Genomic DNA, 21,598 nt, shown 5'->3' with positions numbered 1-21,598 from the left:
CAAAGTACCATCTATTCATCAACGGATAGTCCACGTTCAGGGGTATCAGCCTCTTCTAATTTTTCTGTAAACGGTAAATCACAGACTTTAATTTATACACTATACCAGAAATACCACAGTCTTTCAACTCGGCTGCCTCCGGTGGAGGTTCGAGTCCTCAATCGGGCATGGGTGTGTGTGCATTGTCCTTACTGTAAGTTAGTTCAAGTTAGATTAAGTAGTGTGTAAGCTTAGGGACCGATGACCTCAGCAATTTGGTCGTATAAGATCTTACCACAAATTTCCAAATTTTTACTACAAGTGAAGGATAAATGCTTTCCTATATAACCAACCGAAAATCTGATGTTTCAAGAACTTCTCTACTCGAATGACACATTTTGATGTGTTGGTAAATGTGCCAACACCTTGTAGATAGACGGGGCCGAAATGCACGCTATCTAACGCAGACGGGCGTGAATTCTGGAACAGGATAAGTAGTGAATTCTCATAAGAAAAGTATGCAGCTCCTCGAATACTTATCTTTTATTCTTTGCTGTGAATACAGCATTCTTGATGAGACATTTCATAAGATAACTATCAAACTATGTAAGGCTAATGGCGCCTTGCTAGGTCGTAGCCATGGACTTAGCTGAAGGCTATTCTAACAGTCTCTCGGCAAATGAGAGAAAGGCTTCGTCAGTGTAGTCGCTAGCAAAGTCGTCGTACAACTGGGGCGAGTGCTATTCCGTAACTCGAGACCTGCCTTGTGGTGGCGCTCGGTCTGCGATCACACAGTGGCGACACGCGGGTCCGACATGTACAAAATGGACCGCGGCCGATTTAAGCTACCACCTAGCAAGTGTGGTGTCTGGCGGGGACACCACATTCCTCCCCCGCAAATCGGCGAACGGTCGTGTTATAAGGCTTCCGCCCGCCGTGGGGAGGACCCCATGTTGACGTATGCGATGAGGTGGGGAGCCTAACAACAGGCGAGGCTGTGCAACCCACACCCGGCCATTCGGTCCGAGGGGAGCTAGGAAACGCCTGAAAACCTAGTCCAGGGTGCACGTCAACATGCGGTGTATGCGCCCGTAATGAGACAGGAGGGGCCGAAGGGTCGACCTCCATTGCGTCGGGGTACCCGACGCGCGATGACATCATGTGGTCCGGAGCGGGCAAGAGTTCCATGGCGGAGGACAGCTGGTCACGGGACGCGATCGGCGGCGCGTGACCCAGGGAGGCGCTTGGCGGCTGCAGCGAAGCGTCGAATGCGGGCGGTGCCGGCGGGAGAACAGGCGGCGGCGGCGGCGGCGGCGGCGGCGGCGGCGGCGCGTCGCCATGGGGTAAAATGGAAGGCATCATCGGTAACACCTGGGGATGAGGCGAGCCAGTAGATGGGTCCCCAGGGCGCTGACCGGACGGCACCGTCGCTGAAAGCAGACGGGGAGCGGCAGAACCCGTGCGACGACAGAGGCGCAGCTGATTGAGATGCCGACGCACCTCACCAGAGGCCCTCAAAACCAAATACATCGCGCGGCCGAGGCAGCGAAGAATGCGCCCTGCGAGCCAACGCCGTGAACCTCGATAGTTGCGATAGAATACAACGTCGCCTGGAGCAAAAGCAGAAGTCTGCCGCTGCACAGGAACCTGATGCGGCGGATGCAGCAAAGACATCAAGATTCGATGAGGACGACCGTGGAGCAACTCAGCCGGCGAGCGACCATCTCGGGGCTGAGAGCGATACGATGACAAAAAGAGCAACAACCCGTCCTCCCGAGAATGCGACTCTTTCAACTTCAACATCTGTGACTTGAAAGTCCGGACCAATCGTTCAGTGGCACCGTTTGACTGAGGCGAAAACGGCGCGGATGTCAGATGTTGAATACCATTGGCCTGGCAGAATGACTGAAATTCTGCGGACATGAATTGTGGGCCATTGTCGGAAACAATAATCTGCGGAAGACCTTCAATGCAAAATATAGCAGACAACGCTTGGATGGTGGAAGACATCCGGACAACAAAAGGAAAATTACTGAAGGCATCTACCAGAACCAACCATCGAGCATTCCAGAATGGACCAGCAAAGTCGATGTGCAAGCGTTGCCAAGGGGAAGTGGCCTTCGGAAATGCAAAGACTTTCCGCGGCGGTGCGGATTGTTGTTCGGCACACGCCATGCAAGAAGAGCACATATTCGTAATCGCAGCATCGAGTCCGAACCAAGTACAGTGCTGACGAGCAAGTTGTTTCGTTCGCACTATACCCCAATGTCCTTGGTGAAGAAGCCGTAAAACAGAGGACTGTAACGAACGTGGGACCACGACTCTGGACTGATCATTATCAGAACGCAACAACAAAACACCACGTCGACCAAAAAGTTTCTCCTTGTGAGCAAAAAATCGGCGAACCAACGGATCCTCGATCCGAGACTTTGACAAAGGCCATTGCGTAGCAACAAAACGCAAAACGGTAGCAAGGACCGGGTCAGCAGCTGTGGCTGTAGCTACTCGACGAAAATCAATCGGAGACGATTCGACCACTTCATCGGTTTCCGCATCAACGAACATGCAAGCAAGTTCGGAAGAATCGAATGCTTTATCCTCAGCAACAGGCAAACGGGACAACGCATCGGCGTTTCCGTGCTTAGCAGTGGACCGATACAAGATATCGTAGCGGTACTGCGAGAGGAAAATAGACCAGCGAATGAATTTCTGCGCTGTACGCGGAGGTACAGGCTTTTTCGGATGGAAAAGCGACGTCAAAGGTTTGTGGTCTGTGATGATGGTAAAGTGACGACCATACAAGAAATCATGGAACTTAGTAACACCAAACACGAGAGCCAAAGCTTCTTTCTCTATCTGTGAATAATTTCGTTGCGCAGACGAGAGCAATTTGGACGCAAAGGCAATAGGGCGCTCATGCGATCCATCTTTGTGCGCAAGCACAGCACCGATCCCGAAATCCGATGCATCTACCATCAACAAAAGGGGTTACTGGGGATCGAATGGCGTAAGGCAAGTATTTGAAAGCAACGCCGATTTCAACTGGCGAAAGGCGCGTTCGCATTCCGTCGTCCAGACGAACGGAACACCCTTACGGCGTAAGCGATGAAGCGGAGCTGAAATGGAAGAGGCATTGCGCAGAAAGCGATGATAATAGTTAATTTTACCCAACACACTCTGTAGCTGTTTGATATCCTGTGGCGAAGGCAAATCTTGGATGGCACGGAGGTGCTCTGGACTCGGATGTATGCCTTGGGCATTGATGACACGGCCCAGGTATGGTATGTCACGAGCAAAAAACACACATTTGACCTTCCGCAAGCGAAGACCATTTTGTCGCAAGACTTGAAATAACGTTCGTAGGTGTGCTAAATGCTCGTCGGCTGTCTTTCCGGAGATCACAATATCGTCCAGATAGTTTGCAGCAGTAGGGACCGACGCACAAACAGTTTGTAAATATTGCTGAAACAATGCAGGGGCGGATGCACACCCGAATGGCAGTCTTTTGAATCGGTACAAAGCAAGATGCGTGTTAACCACCAAGACGCGCTGGGATTCGGCGTCCACTGGGATTTGCAAGTACGCATCAGCGAGGTCCAACTTCGAGAAGTATTTACCCGGGCACAGTTTATCAAAAAGATCTTCCGGGCGGGGTAAGGGAAAAGTTGCAATCACCAGTTGTGGATTCACTGTTGCCTTGAAGTCCACATAAAGTCTCAGTTTTCTGGAAGGTTTTGGCAAAATGACTAAGGGTGAGGCCCAGAGAGAAGCTTGCACACGTTCAATTACACCTTGTGATTCTAAATCGTTTAATGTTCTTGCGACCTCATCACGCAATGCGTGGGGAACATTGCGAGCTCGGAAAAATTTCGGTTGCGCGTTTACTTTCCGTTCCAAATGTGCTTCATAGTTCTTAGCGCAACCAAGGCCCGGTGCAAAAATGTCTGCAAATTCTGCACATAGACTAGAAACAATGTCTGTAGGAACAGTCTGATTCACTGATAGGACCTGATTTACGATAGACATGTTAAACAACTGAAATAAATCTAAACCAAACAAGTTCACAGCAGAAGAAGAACGAAGAACGTAAAATGACACAAGTTTTGTTTGTCCCTTGTATGTTGCAAGAAGAGTGCACTGTCCTAACACAGGTATCTGCTGTCCTGAATATGTAGTGAGCTTAACAGTTGCGGCACGCAACGGAGGTTTGCCCAGTTGTTTGTACGTGTTGTGATTGAGCAATGAAACTGCAGCTCCGGTATCGAGCTGGAATGGTACGACCGTGCCATTAAAGTCCAAATCTACAAAAAGTTTATTGTCCTGCTGACGACAAGAGCTACTGTCTCGTGCAATTTGAACTGATACAGGCACAGAATCACTTGCTAATTGACGTGATTTCCGGCGACGTCGACGCACAGTATGTGTGGGACGAACACAGTCACTGTTAGAGAATGTGGCACTGGTTGGAGTGGAATTAACTACATGAATGTCCATAGGCGAAGGTTCACGAGCCTGAGTAGTCTCGGTTCGATTCCGGCGTGAAGCAAAGGGCCTCGAATGGTTGTGATTGTCTGATCTGAGCTTTTTCTGGCAAACACTTTGAACATGTCCTTTCTTATTACAGAAAAAGCAAATAGCGTGGCGTGACGGGCAATTGTCACGCGAATGTCTAGTTGCACACCGCGGGCATGATTTCAGCACTGCATTTGTGTGCTGGCGCGGCACGCCTGGTTTAGAGCGTGGCGGCAGCTGCGTTGGTGTGCGCGAGGGCAGGTGACCGGGCCGCGCAGCGCGCCCGGCAGGCCGCTTAATGTTACACACGGCTGGCGAAGTTGCAAATGAGTCCTGAGCACAGTCAAGTGTGTCTTGCCTATCCAATATGTATATCACTTGTTGAAGGGAGGGATTAACTAGTTTCAAAATTTGCTCCCGTATGCGAACATCAGAAACGTTCTGTGCAGTTGCATCACGCACCATAGTATCTGAATAAGGAAGGCCACAGTCGCATTGAAATGCACAATCCCTAGTAAGGCCTTGCAAAGTTGCAACCCACTCCCGATTAGTTTGACCGGCCGTACGTTTTGTACGAAAGAAAGTATACCTTTTTGCAACTACATTTACTGTTTCTTTGAAATAGGCATCTAAAGCAGACAAAATTTCGTCGTAGGACAGAGTTGCTACGTCGCGTCAGGGAAACAATTTCACTATCACACGGTACGTTTGCACCCCGACACAAGACAATAAATGAGGCTGCCGCTCATTACCTTGAATTCTGTAGGCGGCGAGATGAAATCCAAACTGGCGCGACCATTCAGTCCAGGTCTCTTGCGTCGCATCAAAATTGCGAAACTGCGGTGCAACTGCATGTTGTGGCTGCGGTAGCGGTGAAGCGGCGGCCGCCGCATCGGTTTGAATGGCACGTTGACCCTGGGCGAGCTGTCCAAGGGCATCCAATAACGCCTGCATCTGCTGAGTCTGCAAGCGTTAAAATTCGGACAGTACATCTGGAGAATGTGGCGAAGCCATGACACAAGTAAATGTAAGCAATTAGAAAGAACACGTTTCCCTCGTCGCCAATGATGTGTTGGTAAATGTGCCAACACCTTGTAGATAGACGGGGCCGAAATGCTCGCTATCTAACGCAGACGGGCGTGAATTCTGGAACAGGATAAGTAGTGAATTCTCATAAGAAAAGTATGCAGCTCCTCGAATACTTATCCTTTATTCTTTGATGTGAATACAGCATTCTTGATGAGACATTTCATAAGATAACTATCTAACTATGTAAGGCTAATGGCGCCTTGCTAGGTCGTAGCCATGGTCTTAGCTGAAGGCTATTCTAACAGTCTCTCGGCAAATGAGAGAAAGGCTTAGTCAGTGTAGTTGCTAGCAAAGTCGTCGTACAACTGGGACGAGTTCTATTCCGTAACTTGGGACCCGCCTTGTGGTGGCGCTCGGTCTGCGATCACACAGTGGCGACACGCGGGTCCGACATGTACAAAATGGACCGCAGCCGATTTAAGCTACCACCTAGCAAGTGTGGTGTCTGGCAGTGACACCACACATTTCAGAGTTCGATTCCCGAATAATCACTTGGAGGTATAAGAAACCGTATAAAGAATACAATTCTCAAGTGTTCGTTTCAACCCATCCATGCAGACGCGATCGGTGTTCCCAATTGCAACTGTGTGCACTTATAAACTGTTCAACATATTTGTTCATCTCGCTCGTTATGTTCGTTAACATGCTGTCAAAATATGTTAAGCACCATCAGGGATGACCGGTACTTGGATGGGTGATCGTCCAGATACGTTACGTGTTGTCGATATTTTCGCCTTTGCCTTTATGGTAGCCGCGCGGTCTGAGGCGCCTTGGAAGGTCCTCGTGGCTACCGCCGTCGGAGGTTCGAGTCCTCCCTCGGGCATGGGTGTGTGTTGTCTATAGCGTAAGTTAGGTTAAGTTAGATTAAGTAGTGTGTAAGCTTGGAGACCGATGACCTCAGTAGTTTGGTCTCATAAGACCTTAGCTCAGATTTCTAATTTTTTTTTTCCTTCACGGTAGGGGTAACGGGAGTGGCGATGACGTGGAATCCCTGTTCACCAGTGTTTGCGTCAGCTTTCCTTGATTCAGTTCCAAACCTCTCCGTAGTGTCTCATGAAGTGAGGGCATGCCACGTTGTTGATGGTGATCATTCCGTCGGACAGAGATTTTGAGCTCGGCGTCCCCCTTGGTGCTCGTCGAGAGGAGTAGGCTATGTGCCGGCACCAAATTTCACCCTCTCCCTTCTCTCATCATCTTCAACATGAACATCACACACACACACACACACACACACACACACACACACACACACACATTACAATCAACTATACTTGACGCTTGACAGATATACTTACATAGCCGAGTGGAGTAGCCGCGCGGTCTAGGGCGAATTTCCACGCATCGTGCGGCTCTCCCCGTTGGAGGTCAGAGTCCTCCATCAGGCATGGTAATGTGTGTGTGTTGTCCTTAGCATAAGTTAGTTTAAGTTAGATTAAGTAGTGTGTAAGCCTAGGGACTGATGACGTCAGCAGTTTGGTCCCATAAGAACTTAACCACAAATTTCCAATTTCCAATACACTTACAGACACAGCTCTTATACTTCTAGAAGGAAACGTGACTGGGGGCGCGAAGGATCTGGAAAACCCTTCAACTTAGGCGGCTGAACATGACCTTCGGGGCATCCCAGCCATTTGGCTTCAAATGGTTCAAATGGCTCTGAGCACTATGGGACTTAACATCTGTGGTCATCAGTCCCCTAGAACTTAGAACTACTTAAACCGAACTAACCTAAGGACATCATACACATCCATGCCCGAGGCAGGATTCGAACCTGCGACTTTAGCGGTCACGCGGTTCCAGACTGAAGCGACTAGAACCGCACGGCCACACCGGCCGGCCAGTCATTTATGCCATACGACATTACTTTATAAAAAGAGTGAAAATACCCTGGGCCGGCCGGTGTGGCCGTGCGTTTCTAGGCGCTTCAGTCTGGAACCGCGTGACCGCTACAGTCGCAGGTTCGAATCCTGCCTCGGGCATGGATGTGTGTGATGTCCTTAGGTTAGTTAGGTTTAATTAGCTCTAAGTTCTAGGCTACTGATGACCTCAGCAGTAAAGTCGCATAGTGCACAGAGCCATTTGAACCATTGTTTGAAAATACCCTGCTTGAAAAAAACAGCACATCCTTTTAGAAGTCTCTTTGAATACTTTGGAACTAAATAGGGAAGCCCTCGCGGCTGGTGTACACGTCGAAATACATTTCGTTACGCCTGCCGCATGTGACCGGCTGGGGAGCCGAGAGCTGCTCCTCGAGCACACGCCGCAGCGCGCACAGGAGGGCCGAATTTAGTTAGAGAAGCACATACAGCGAGGCAACTGCTCCGTCCCGGAACCAATTCGTCGAGCACGGGGCAGAGCAGAAATTAATGTCTAGCTCAACTCGTCGAGTACGGTCGAGGGGTAAAGCGTTTAAGTTATATAAAAATTCTGATATTCCATTACCGATTGTTGACTGATTTTTTATCATAACTCCACGTAGCTGCCCATAAACAAAATTACCACTACATCATACAAGTCATCTGGCCATAGAAACATACTGCTACCTGTGCAAAGCTTGGTCTTCTGTTAATGGTCATTACAACCTGCGTGCATTTTATCATGCTTACTCTATTCATTCCCGGGTCCACTTCTACGATTTTTAAAACATACATTTCCTTCCACTGTGAAATGATTAGTCCTTGGTGCCTTAATGTGTTTTCTGTAAACCGATCCCTCCTTTTAGTTAAGTTGTGCCACAAATTTATTTTTCCATCCAATTCGATTCAGTACCTACTCATTAGTTAATCGATCTACCCATATAATCTCCAACATTCTTCTGCAGCACCACTTTCAGAAGCTTTTATTCTCTTCCTATGTGAACTGCTTATCATATATATTTCGCATCCATACAAAGCTACACTCCTGAGCAATATCTTCAGCAAATACTTCCGAACGCTCAATTTTATATTACATGTTAGTAAATTTCACTTTTCAAAATAAATTTTTCTCTCTATTGCCCGTCTCTATTCGACATACCCCCTACTTCAACCATAGTTTTTCTGTCCAAATTGCGAAATTCATGTAGGTCTTTTAGTGGCTGATTTCCTCATCTAATTCCCTCAGTATCACCTGATCGGCAAACGGCAATCTTTTTATGTCTTCTTCTTGAACTTCAGCGTTTTTTGTAATTCCTTCTTGGTGTCCTTTACTGCTTACTCAGCGCACAGACTGCATGACGTCTGCATATGCTACAAGCCTATTTCATTCACTCCTCAATTACTGCTTCCCTTGTGCGCCCTTTGGCTTCTAACTTCAGTCTTATTTTTTAAAAAGTTATGAATGACTTTTCGATCCCTAAATTTTATCCCAGCTGATTACCTTTGCTACAGCTGTGAATTGCCGATTACTGTGGTTGCTGGTAGGAGCTTATCTGGTTCAGCTAGCTCACTCGATCGTTTGTTTGTTTGTTCAGTACCTTGGACGTCGAGTCAAGATGGCGATAACACTACAATATAAGCTGTTTTACGTTCATCATTTCAGTATGTAGGATCCAGTTACTACTGTGATTTTCGACGAGAGTACGGCCTTAGAGTGGTTTCTGCTATAAGAGGAATAGAGATTTTGCATCGCAACATTGGCCTCCAAGGTGGCCCGACCTTGAAGTATATGATTTGCGTATGTAGGAGCCTTAAATTAGTGTTTTTGACATTGGGTGACCACTACGAAGCTAATCTTAAATATTTTGTGTCCCATTATAGCGGTCGAATGATAAAATGACGCCCCTTTGTTAACGCTGTTTCTGCAGATAACTTCCCCCGCTGACGTTTGTTAGTGACACTAAAGCAGGACCGGCCACGGCGTGCCACACTTCAGCCGTGCTGGGTTTGCGGGCCAAGGCTCGGCCCAGCTCAGCTTTGCTCGGCCTTTCCGGAAGCACCCGGCGTAGTGCAACGTTACACTCAGTACTTCGGTGTGGAATTTTTCAGTCGGCACAACACATTTCAGTTCGGCTAAAACGTGGTGTCAGCGCTGTATACCCCCGACTGTTTGTTAGCGGTTTGAAGGACTTTCACTGGTCCAGTGTGTCTTTGCAAAAAAAGTGGCAGTCTAGCAATCTTTCGTCGCAAGCATTTAACATTGAATGGGAATGACAGAAGAGATGGATAAGAATTCTCAATATATATTTTGCAGCCCTATAGGCGACGGATACGAAAAATTTGGTATGAAACAACATTACAAATACATGGAAATTGAATTTAATTTAGGTGACAAGGAAAGAGCAAAATAATTAAAGCAATCGACAGACGGGACTCATTGTTCTGTGGATAAAGAAGCACTTCATGGTGACTTTAAAGGTACGCAGCACGCGAAGAAATCGGAGGTCGGAGTAGTAACATTTTTGAAGTCAGACAAATTATTTCACCGTCAGTTGCTACGGATTTCAATGGGATTCAGCGAGGAGTATGGAGAGTTTATATATTACAGAAAAGTTCATGGGTTAAGTCAAGGGACATGCCTGGAATGATTTTTAGTTTTAAGACTCGATTTGTTGAGTTGTAAGGATCGTTTCCTAAACGTTTCGAGGACACAGCCGGTCTTACATCTGTTTCCGGACCGTTTGCCGTTTCAGTTGTAGGCGCTGTTGTGCATCTGCAGATATAACTCATTGATTTTCAAGGTAGTTCCCGTTTTAGAGATAAATCCTTTTACGTTAAAAGTGTCCAAGACGTCTACTTCGCTTTCCTTGGGTAGAGTTCCCACATCTCCATAATTAGGTTACAAAAGTGCTACGATGTTTCCATCAACGTATTTTTGTTAAACACCTTTTGTCGCTTATAAAAGTAAGCAAGTCGCAAGTACGTGGTAACCTGAATCCGAAAATATGTGAAATTGTCTACGTCTGTCTTTATGCCTACAGTTTCTAGCAAATAAAAATTGTATTATATTTTCAGCACTCCAAAAATAATTAAATAATACTGAAAATTTGTTTCACTTGTGATGTATGTTGTTGAGAAACGTGAAATACAAAACCAAGTCGTATAAAGTGCCACTGCACAGCCATTTCAATGCTGCCCGTCCAAAGTTTCCCCCTCTTCTCCATTCTCGCGATCAGATAGCTTGGCGTGTCGGTGGGGGAAGTATGTAACGAGGCTGAGTGCCGTGGTACTTGCTCCTGTTCATGACTTGTGAGCCGAATTGTTGGCCACTCCTACCGTAAAATGACAATGCCCTCAGTCTAAGTAGGAAATGAACAGTCGACACCTGTTAACAGACTCGAGACTGTACCGAAGGCGCTTTATTCCGTTCACCATTGAAAGCGTGTCGCGCTCTACCCAAACGCAATCAGAATGCAGGATTACTTGTACCTTCGTTGCACTGGTGGCAACACAAAGCGATTTCGTATGGTAAATTGTGTACTGAGAACATGGTTCCCGATAAATAAAATAGGCTATATGAATGTCGCGAGGGCGTGGCAAAAGTGCTTTTGACCAGTTTAATTAATAATAAAAGTTATCCACGGGCAAATCTATTACAGAACATGAGAGGTATGCCATGGATTCTTTTGACTCTGTTGACTGCGTTCCTTGTCACTCTTGTTTATGGGCGTACGACAGTTAAATTTAGTGGCGTTGCTTTGTGAAGGAATAATTTAAGATAGAATTCTGGACTTCGGCTTTTACCTTTGTCATCACAAATTCATTAAATATCGTTCCCACGGTGAGTAACATGACTCTCAGTTACTCTATATGACATCTCAAATAAGTTACATTGACTGCAAAGCAGGGTAACTAAATTCTCTTTTCAGACTTTGGATCTCCGCTAACGAGCATTCGGACGCAGCAAACGCAGCGAGTACGCCCGAATGGCGCGCGTATCTGGATGGTGAGAGGCTGGCGACTGCGTGTTCCTCGTTGCCGGCCTATTGTGTCCTTTCGGCAAAAAGGCCGTACCATTCGCGCTACAAGCGCCTCATTGTCCATACACCTTGTAGCTCTCTGGCTGCAACGAACCGGCCACCACAGCAATTAACGATAAGCGATGGTTGAACGATACGCCGCTTGTGTCGCGACTGATCGGCGTATCGGGTTCCGCGCCATTTGGCGGGTGTTCAAGCAGTTCGTTTGAAGTGAAAAGGAAGCTGAGCCGATTACAACCATAAATTTACATTTTGTGTACCAACAAATGCTTGACAGTTATCTTTTCGTCTCCGCTTTCGACGGACAATTCCAGTACGGAAACACATGTTATTGTTTTTATGGAATTTGGGTGGAACTTAGAAAACATAATTTATTCATTCAAAACTGTAATGTAAAAAGTGTTAACATTTACAAAATAATGATAATTGCTTCATAATTAGTAAAAAATCAATAGTACCGTGTTCTATCAAGTGGAAGTTACATATTTAAACATATGTCGTATACGGTATAATTAATATTACAACATAAAATAAAGGACAAATTGTATAGCTGAGAAGCAAAGTTGTCATTAAAATTTAGTGTTTAATAGTGAGACGATAAGGAAATCTAAATCTGTTATGAATTTAAATTTCGTGCCAATTCTCTCCGATGTTGTATAAGCTAAATCTGAGATATAGGCATACACTCTAACGTACCGCGTGATCAAAAAGTCAGTATGAATGTGAAAACTTAATAAACAACGGAATAATGTAGATAGAGAGGTAAAAATTGGCACACATGCTTGGAATGACATGCGGTTTTATTAAAACAAAAAAAAAAACAAAGTTCACAAAATGTGCGACATATGGCGCTGGACAGCAAAACGTCACTGACTACGCATGACAATCTTGTATAAAAGGAGCTGTAATGAGAGAGAGAATCAGATGCGCCAGCAGTCGCAGCATGTTGACGTTATCTGAAAAGGCGCTTTTAGTGAAGCTGTATTATCAGAATGGGGAATGTGCTATTTCAGCGTTACGATCCTATCGCCATAGGAAGGGGGTTCGAACAGGTAAAGGTCCGTTGACAAGTGCAGCTGTGGCGAGAATGATTTCGAAGTTCGAAGCCACGGGTTGTTTGGACGATAGACCCCGTAGTGGCCCACCGAGCATAAGGCGTAATGCTGCTGAGACAGTTCAGGAAGAAGTGGAGACAGTAGCGGGTTCGCCTATGCACGGGGAAGTCAGTCGCACGCCGCACCGGCATTCCATACACTACTGTTTGGTTGGCACTTAGGCGTACCCTCCGATGCTACCCGTACAAAATCCATCGGCATTATGAACTGTTACCCGGCGATTTAGTGAAGCGGAGGGTATTTGCGGTGTGGGCGTTTCAAAAGATGACGGAAGATGAAGATTGGTTGAGTAACGTGTTGTGGACCGACGAAGCTTATTTGACGCTCCGAGGGTCTGTCAACGCCCAAAACTGCAGAATTTGGGCTACCGAAAATCCTAGAACTGTCGTGAAAACTCCATTGCACCACAAGAAAGTTACGGTATGGGTTGCATTTACGAGGAAATGCGTGATTCTGGTTTTGTAACTGCTACCGTGACGGGTGAGAGTTACGCCGATATGTTACAGAATCGCATCATCCCCAGCCTGGCTGGTAGACACCTGCTCGAACGTACGACGTTTATGCAGGATGGCGCTCCACCCCATATTGCCAGACGCGTGAAAGATCTCTTGCGGGCTTCGTTCGGTGATGATCGTGTGATCAGCCGCCACTTTTGTCATGCTTGGCCTCCCAGGTCCCCAGACCTCAGTCCGTGCGATTATTGGCTTTGGGGTTACCCGAAGTCGCAAGTGTATCGTGATCGACCGACATCTCTAGGGATGCTGAAAGACAACATCCGACGCCAATGCTTCACCATAAATCCGGACACGCTTTACAGTGCTGTTCACAACATTATTCCTCGACTACAGCTATTGTTGAAGAATGATGGTGGACATATTGAGCATTTCCTGTAAAGAACATCATCTTTGCTTTGTCTTACTTTGTTATGCTAATTATTGCTATTCTGATCAGACGAAGCACCATTTGTCGGACATTTTTTGAACTTTTGTATTTTTTTCGGTTCTAATAAAACCCCATATCATTCCAAGCATGTGTGTCAATTTGTACCTCTATCTACATTATTCTGTGATTTATTCAGTTTTCAAATTTATACTGACTTTTTGATCACCCGGTACATTGGATGATTTATTCAAGAGAAAGCAAATCAGTATAGCATTGGTCCACACGTGGCCCTTATACGAGCAATCATTCGGCTTCGAATTCTCTGACAGAGTTGTTGGATGTTAGTTGAGGGCCCTGGCTATAGCACTCAAAACGTTCTCAACTGGAAAAAGATCCGGTGACCTTGCTGGCCGAGGTAGGGTTTGGAAGCACAAAGGCCAGCAGTAGAATACCTCTCGGTGTGCGAACGGGGACTATATTACAGAAATGTAAGCCCATAATTGCTTGCCATGATGGGCAATAAAACATGGCGTAGAATATAGGCGACGTACCGTTGTGCGTAATGGTGCTGTGGTTGACAGCCGAAGGAGTCCTGCATGAAATGGAATTGCATCCCAGACCATCAATCACTGAAGGTTTGGGGGTTGAATAGACCCAAGGTATTCCTACCTATCGTAAGAAGCGACAAAAAGGAGCCTCCAGCTTTTCAGTTTTTAGTGTTTGACCTCCACACTGTCCAAATTTTTCCGAATTGCTAGCCATTTGATGAAGGATATCTCATATGGAGCACCATATAACCCTCATGCATAACAATCTTCAACACCTGTTATTGTCATGGCACTGGAACTCCAGCCATATTCCAGCTATTTGGGCACAGACACCTTACGGACTGCATAATCTCCATCGATTGTCCACAGTCCTTATTTACCCCCATGACATATGGGATTTCCTGGCACCCAGTACCAGCATGGTAGCCAGTGTATCATGGTGGGGTCGTCATGTACCCTCTTGGTCATATCCGCCTGACAACACAGGGCTTGCAGTACTGATGACTAAGCTGCAAACTCCCCACGTATGACATGGAGCAGGTGGCCTTTGCTGTTGCTGGGTGGCGCCTGTGGGGAGAGCCCCTGATCAGAGTGGGTGGCATCAGGGCAGATGACCCACAATGAAGCGGACCAAATCATCTTTTGCAGGGGACCGAATGGTCTCAGCAGCCTCTATGAAAGAGAAGGCTAAATGCAATGCTACAACGTATGACATCAAGTTGTAACCCTCCCTAATTACATGACAGGGTCAATGTAGAACTACAGAAAGAAGACAGCCTTATTCGCCTCATTATTTAGTGAACAGCAGAACCAATGGGGCTACCAAGCCACTCTTTTTCGTAGAACACCTGTAGAACCAGTTTGATAAAATGTCTGTGCTGTCCAAAATGCTCAATGGGTCAGTCCTGATTCAGGCGACATCCCCAGCCTATTCACGAGCGTTACTCGCATGTGACAAGCTGGGTGATATTCCCGTTTCGGTCACCCTCCATAAAAGCCTTAATATGGTCCAAGGGATTATTTTTCATCACGACCTCCTTTGCAGTCCGACAACGAGCTACGCTCCAATTTAGAACGTAGGGCTATTCACTTCGTCTGGTGCTTTTATATGGGACCTAAAGGCAACAGGGTTGCTGCCAGTACCTTTATCTTGGCTACTGATTGTGATATGTTTGCCGATCTGACATCGAACCATATGTCCCACCCCTGATGCGCTACTTTAGGTGGTGGAAATTAGAGCACGTGTTTTCCCAGTTCCACTCCAGCGCCATCTGTTGAGACTGCGGACGTTCACTGCAGCAGTATACTCCATGTGCCCCTCCTCCCACCAGTGTCAACTGTGGAGAGCACCACTCCCCCTGCTCGCCGGGCTGCACAGCAGTACAAAAGGAGTAGAAAATTATAGAGTAGAAGAGCCTGGACGGACTGGTTTATGGAGAGACTAAACTGAAATATGAACAGTTGCATCCTGTCAGATTACTCTCATCTCACACTGCCTCCACGACGACGTGCCCCTCATTTGCGCCGACACTCTCCTAGTCTAAACCTTGTACAGTAGGCCCTCAGAGCCACCCGATTCCATCCACCCCCTCCCCCACCCTCAGTGGTTAGGGACATTTCTTTTCCGTTGCTCCCAAAACTTCTAATTTGGGTTCAATGCCTTCCCAAATGCTAGGAACATTGATTCACACATCCCAGCCTCCGAAAAACGGGTGCCTTCACCAATTTCAGTGTGAACATGGGACATACTCAGACATTGATCTCTCAGTTTGTCATCCTGACCTTTTTCCGTGTATCCACTGGACAGCTCACGAAGACTTTTGTGTTTGTGACCGCTTTCCACTCCTGCTGTCCCTACTCCAGCGTTACTGCCGACCGAAGTGGCCGTGCGGTTAAAGGCGCTACAGTCTGCAACCGCAAGACCGCTACGGTCGCAGGTTCGAATCCTGCCTCGGGCATGGATGTTTGTGATGTCCTTAGGTTAGTTAGTTTTAACTAGTTCTAAGTTCTAGGGGACTAATGACCTCAGCAGTTGAGTCCCATAGTGCTCAGAGCCATTTGAACCATTTTTTTCCAGCGTTACTCACTGAGACGCTTGCCCAAAAGGGCTCTCACAAAGGCTAACTGGGACACTTCTACCTCTGCTTCCACCACTGAATCTCCGTTACATGGCAATAACAGTGAAGTGATCCACACCATCACTAGCACCATTGTTGTTGCATCCGAGTCGGTAATCCCTTGTTCCTCATGTTGCCCCCAGTGGAAGTCAGTGCCTTGGTGGTCGCTGGAAATCGCTGGGGCCATTCGAGACCATAGACAGACCCTCCAACATCATAAACGTTAGTTAATTACGCAGACATGTCGGATATTCTTCATGGTTTATGTCGATTGTGATGCAGTGTCTTCAAAAAAGTATACTATAAAGTACTGTTCTGCCTTTTGTGTGTGTATCAAATGCTTTCAAATTCGAGGAATAGATTTAAAAGTAATGCGCATGTAAATGTCGTGATACTTACAGTTTATTAGATCTGTATACCGCAAAATTGGAAAGAGAGCGTACTGTCTCAAGATAAATGCCAGTCATGTGCGTAATCTGACACTCATAGTCAGGGCTAGTGACGTCTTTCTGAGTGTGCGGTGTGGCCTGGGGAGACGAGAGAGACAGGCTGAGAATTCAGCACCTTGCGAAGTATATTCATCCTAGTGCCGTACAGTCTCTATGCCTATGTTAATTTACAATCATTTATTAAGATCTCGATCTGACAGATACATGGAAGCAGGAATGCGTTATTCTAGTATTCTGGAGAATGAAAAATGACGCTTTCCTTACGAATCTGGATGGGTGTCTACAGTGTATAGGTCAGCTAAAATTTTTTACAGGCGTGTCCTATGCATTTGGTGGGGTTTAACATGACACGGCGAATAAAATTCCAAATACATCTAATCTTTATTCTTTGTTGTTGGTATTCCCTCAGTACGTGAGGGTGTCAAAGACAGCCATGCTTTGTAGTGCTTATAGCTGATGCATCAACTCTTTGGCAGATATTAAATGTTTGTCTTTCATTCTACCGGGACAGTGTGATAGGCAGTCATACAATTACTCAAGAGTAGATGTGTTGACGAAACGTCATGCAGCTAATTCGACCATATTCCTTAACTCTTGCGTTTTGGTTTATTCCACCACGTTTTATGGCTGGTCACAATTGATTACGGTGATAATTGGACATGCCAACAGCATTTTTCTCGGTGCACCCACAGGACAGTAGTACAATATCTTCTTCCATGTATGTGCAGCATAAATATTGCCGATATAATCTTAAAACAAAAAATTTGACGAACCATATGCTGCAGCTGGATGTGATAAAACAAGTCTCTGTCTCCTCGTTAAATAATTAAAAATGTAGGCAGGTAAATAACACTTTGTATTTGATACACTGTTTATTTTCTTCCTAAGACCTATAACATACCATAGTTTGAAGGTACTGTCATAAAAAAAATGTTTCTGCTACTGTGGTAATATAACACTTGTGTAGTTCCATAGGCGCCGGCGTATACAAATGCTAGCCGACAGCATTTAAATCCTGACAATATCAGACTTGTAAAAGTATCTAAAACTGAAGTTGACATTCGTGGGGTTGTAACACCTACTTCACCCACCGTCACCGCCAGCTTCATGGTATGAGGGTGTAAAGATGGTCAAAAACTTAACAAAACCGATTACTATGAAATAAATGTTTTGTGGTGGGGACTGTTAACGTTCATTTATAAAGTCTTACATTAACATTTACCACCATTTTGCAGAAAATGATATAATGACATTAATTTATACTGTCAAAGTGTCTTACCTCGCCATTTTTTAAAAAACCTGCTTCTCACTACAGTGAATAATGAGAACTCATCTGATTGGAATAATAATAATAAATTAAATTTTCATAAAAAATACCCTTTGCTAATGCCCTCACTGCAGATCACAGACTTAGACTTTTAGACTTTAGTGCAAATCACCTAAGAGCAGGGCAACACTACAGCTATTGGCTGAGAGCGACAGTACATGATTGATACAATACTTCAGACTATATGGATTCTTTTGAGTACACGCTCTGTTGTGACATTGTGCCTATCTCATGCTCGAGTGTCGTTGGTCGAGGACCTACACTGAATGTCAGGTACCTAATTGTTTACGTATACCTTTTCTGAAAAAGTGGATACATTTACACAGTCGGCCAGTACATATTCATATAAAGTGTTCAATCTTTTGCCACGCATGTCTGCATTTACATGTGTATTACTAATTTTACTCATTTTCTGATTTGGAGTTCAACCAGTTTCCAATTTCCATATTTGGTAGTCTCTTTGTTTGCCTATTATGCATCCAGATCTACCACTTTCCGGATTTGGTGCAGCTTCGCTAAAGTTTTACAGACAATTCTATGATGTAATTGTGTAGTAATCTAGTCTAATCTAATCTATGCTGTCAAAGTGCCTCATCCCACCAGTTTAGTTTCGAACTCTGCTTGTCAGTACAGCACCTGCTCCCCTCATTACAGAACAGAGGCCTCAAATGGAGCACAACACTGCATAATTGATAAATAATACAGGAAAATTTGATCCCTAAATGAATTATAAGTATCAGCAGCACGTAATGACATTGGTGGAATGTAATGCTTTCCTACTGCTGTTGTTACACCAGCATAACCCCAACATTACTCATATGTTAACTATTGGCAATGCCATGCATATGCCAGAGTAACGACACTTATGCTGTGTATATTCCTGCATGATGCTGTTAGATCCGTTGGATACTTTGAGGCGAAAAGATTATTTCCTATAACTACTGTATTACCTGAACACTGAACTTTAATGGAGATCATACTGTTTGAAAGCAGTGGGAGCATCCTTCCTCCTCAAAGTACTGAAAGCGAAGAAATAACTACACTCTTCCAATCGGATTATAAAAACTGTTTGAAGAGTGGTGGGCTGTACTTGCATGCGATTGGCTGAGAGCATTATGACGTCGACAAGCACTCCCGTAACGAGCAGGTGCCGTATGTGGATGGAGGAAGGAGGGGGATGGGGGACGGGGAGTGGTAGCGAGGAGGAAATTCCTTGAATGCTGATGCTTATGTCGGCCAGAACACGCACTGATTACTAAAGTGAGGCGGGTCTACTCGTCGTCAAAGTTCCAGTCGAACACATGTAACCAGCACAATGGAGGACTGCCGTATTGCACATCAAGCATATCGTAACTTACATCTGCGTCTGCCATACGGGAACAGTGATGTATTTATTAAATTTTTAATAAAACACTGTCACTTTAAGGGCACACCCCATTACTCTTATTCAAATTTTATTATTTACTGTCTTTCTTTGATCTTCGCGAGCCTCCAGTTTCCGGGTCTACTTCACGCCTCTCTGTGATCCTGACTCTTATCAGTGCGCTTAATATTCAGCTTTAACTGGCCCGTGCTTGTTCTCGATGGTATACATCGGAAGAATACAGTAAGACCCATGTTTTTTATCCGTTTATTTATTTTGTTCCTTTGCCACTCTTTATCTTCCATCGGTCTTATTTTCGTTATGGAGTCCTGTATTACACTACAGTTTATACGATTTTAGTATTTTTATAGTACTTTCCACTTCATGGCCGTACACGATAATATAGTTATTTCTCTCCGGGTGAGCACGATACAACAGAATTATGGTTTCTATCCATTTCTCAGGCCAGCTGGTATATTTTTACTACAATACTCTCCATGTTTCCGTTTAGAATTTAAGGCATTTGCTACGGCAGTCGCCCTCATTCCGCCAGTCTTATTTTGACTACCGTTCCTTTTAAGGACGTTTTGGTAGAAGTTGACTGAGAGGGATGGGGGTGTCAAATAATCTCTACGTTTTGCTGTAAATGATTTGAATGTGAGTATTCTGGTGCCAGATTTCTTTGAGTGTTATAATCCCTATTGGATATTTATTATCTAAATACATATTGATTTCACCGGACCTCTTGCACAAACTGTTTTTTATTTTTCCTCCAAGCTCTGTTTTTCTATTCGGATGTACTTGATGACGCTACTTCAGGATGTGAAGCCGGTTGTACTGATAAGATTATTCAGCAGCTGCTGCGGTTTTGTATAACAGGAATACTAGTAATTCAATTATGCTCTTTATAGCTGTTTATTATAAGAGGGAGTGCTGAACACTAATGCCTCCGAATTCTTTTGTGGAAAAACTTTTTAAATAAAACAAATGTTATTGACAATCTACATCTTCATTCTTAATGCTTATATATTTGCCACCCTCTGCTGCTAGAGAACTCCGAATTTTAGCGTGCCACTTCGCGGTCTGTACCGTAAATAAGTCGATGTGTCAGAAACAGGGTGATGCAGTCGAGTTTGGAATTCGAAGTATTCGTTTACACTTGGAGCACCATGTCTTTGTGCATGACACTGCCATACCACAAACGAACACTGTGACGTCTACAACAATCGTAGCCTTGGGTTCACGATCATTTATTATCATCCATATAGTCCCGACTTTGTCCCATCTGATTTTCGAAATTGTTCTCTCGCGTTCATTAGTTTTGTGATACTTAAAAGATTCACAGTAATGTCAATAGGGTAATAAAATACAATTATTCTTACTTCATAAAACATACCGTGGTTTTTGTAACACTGTCATATATCATGATGACGAAAATTAGTCTCTAGTGCTCCTTAGACGATATGGTACTTCAAATATAACAACAGTTTCTCGAAAATGATATGTTCGCAAATCTTTTACAGTTATTAAAATAGCTTACAATAAAGTTACAAGTATAATCAGTTACATTCATTATTGTTATATAAACTATGTCGTTTGCTTCTTTAGATATTTCTACGTCAGTGATAAAAATGGTCGCGTGTTCGTTCTATTAATGTCATACTTTAAAATTCACAATAACATTACTAATATACAGTGTGGTTATAATTAAACTTTCGATACTTGAGAGGGCTCCATCTATAACTATTGATCGTAGAATAACGAAACGTTGTGGAAACACTTCCAAGGACACGTGCAAACCATTGAAAGAAATACACTTTGATTTCCACATGAGAGAGTAACACTTGTTAGTTGTCTACTATGTTTACGTTCCAGGTTACAAATGTTGCTCAATTCGATGACGATCTGTGTCCACGACAGGCTCAAAGCACACTTGAGATACTGTTTATCAACTGCTCGCAGCACTTTTCGAACGGTGGACCATGACACAGCTCGCGTACTGCTTGAGAATCGCACATTGCGTCTATCAGTCTGTGCCATAGCAACAGTAACCTCGTAAACAGTTTGTCGCGTAATTGGCTGTCGGTCTCTCCCTGGAGCAATTCCCAAATCACCATTTAATTCGAATTTCCGAATAATCCATCAAGGGAGAAGGGAAAATTGGCTTTAACGTTCCGTCGGCATAGAGGTCATTAGAGACAGAGCACAAGGTCTGATTGTGTCAAGGATGGGGAAGAAAATTGGCCGTGCCCTTTAAAAGGAAACATCCCGTCATTTCCCTGGAACTATTTAGGGAGATCACGGGAAACCTAAATCTGGAT

This window comes from Schistocerca serialis, chromosome 3 (assembly GCF_023864345.2).
Source record: "Schistocerca serialis cubense isolate TAMUIC-IGC-003099 chromosome 3, iqSchSeri2.2, whole genome shotgun sequence".
Taxonomy (NCBI): Eukaryota; Metazoa; Arthropoda; class Insecta; order Orthoptera; family Acrididae; genus Schistocerca; species Schistocerca serialis.
Note: the sequence above shows the minus strand (reverse complement) of the source record.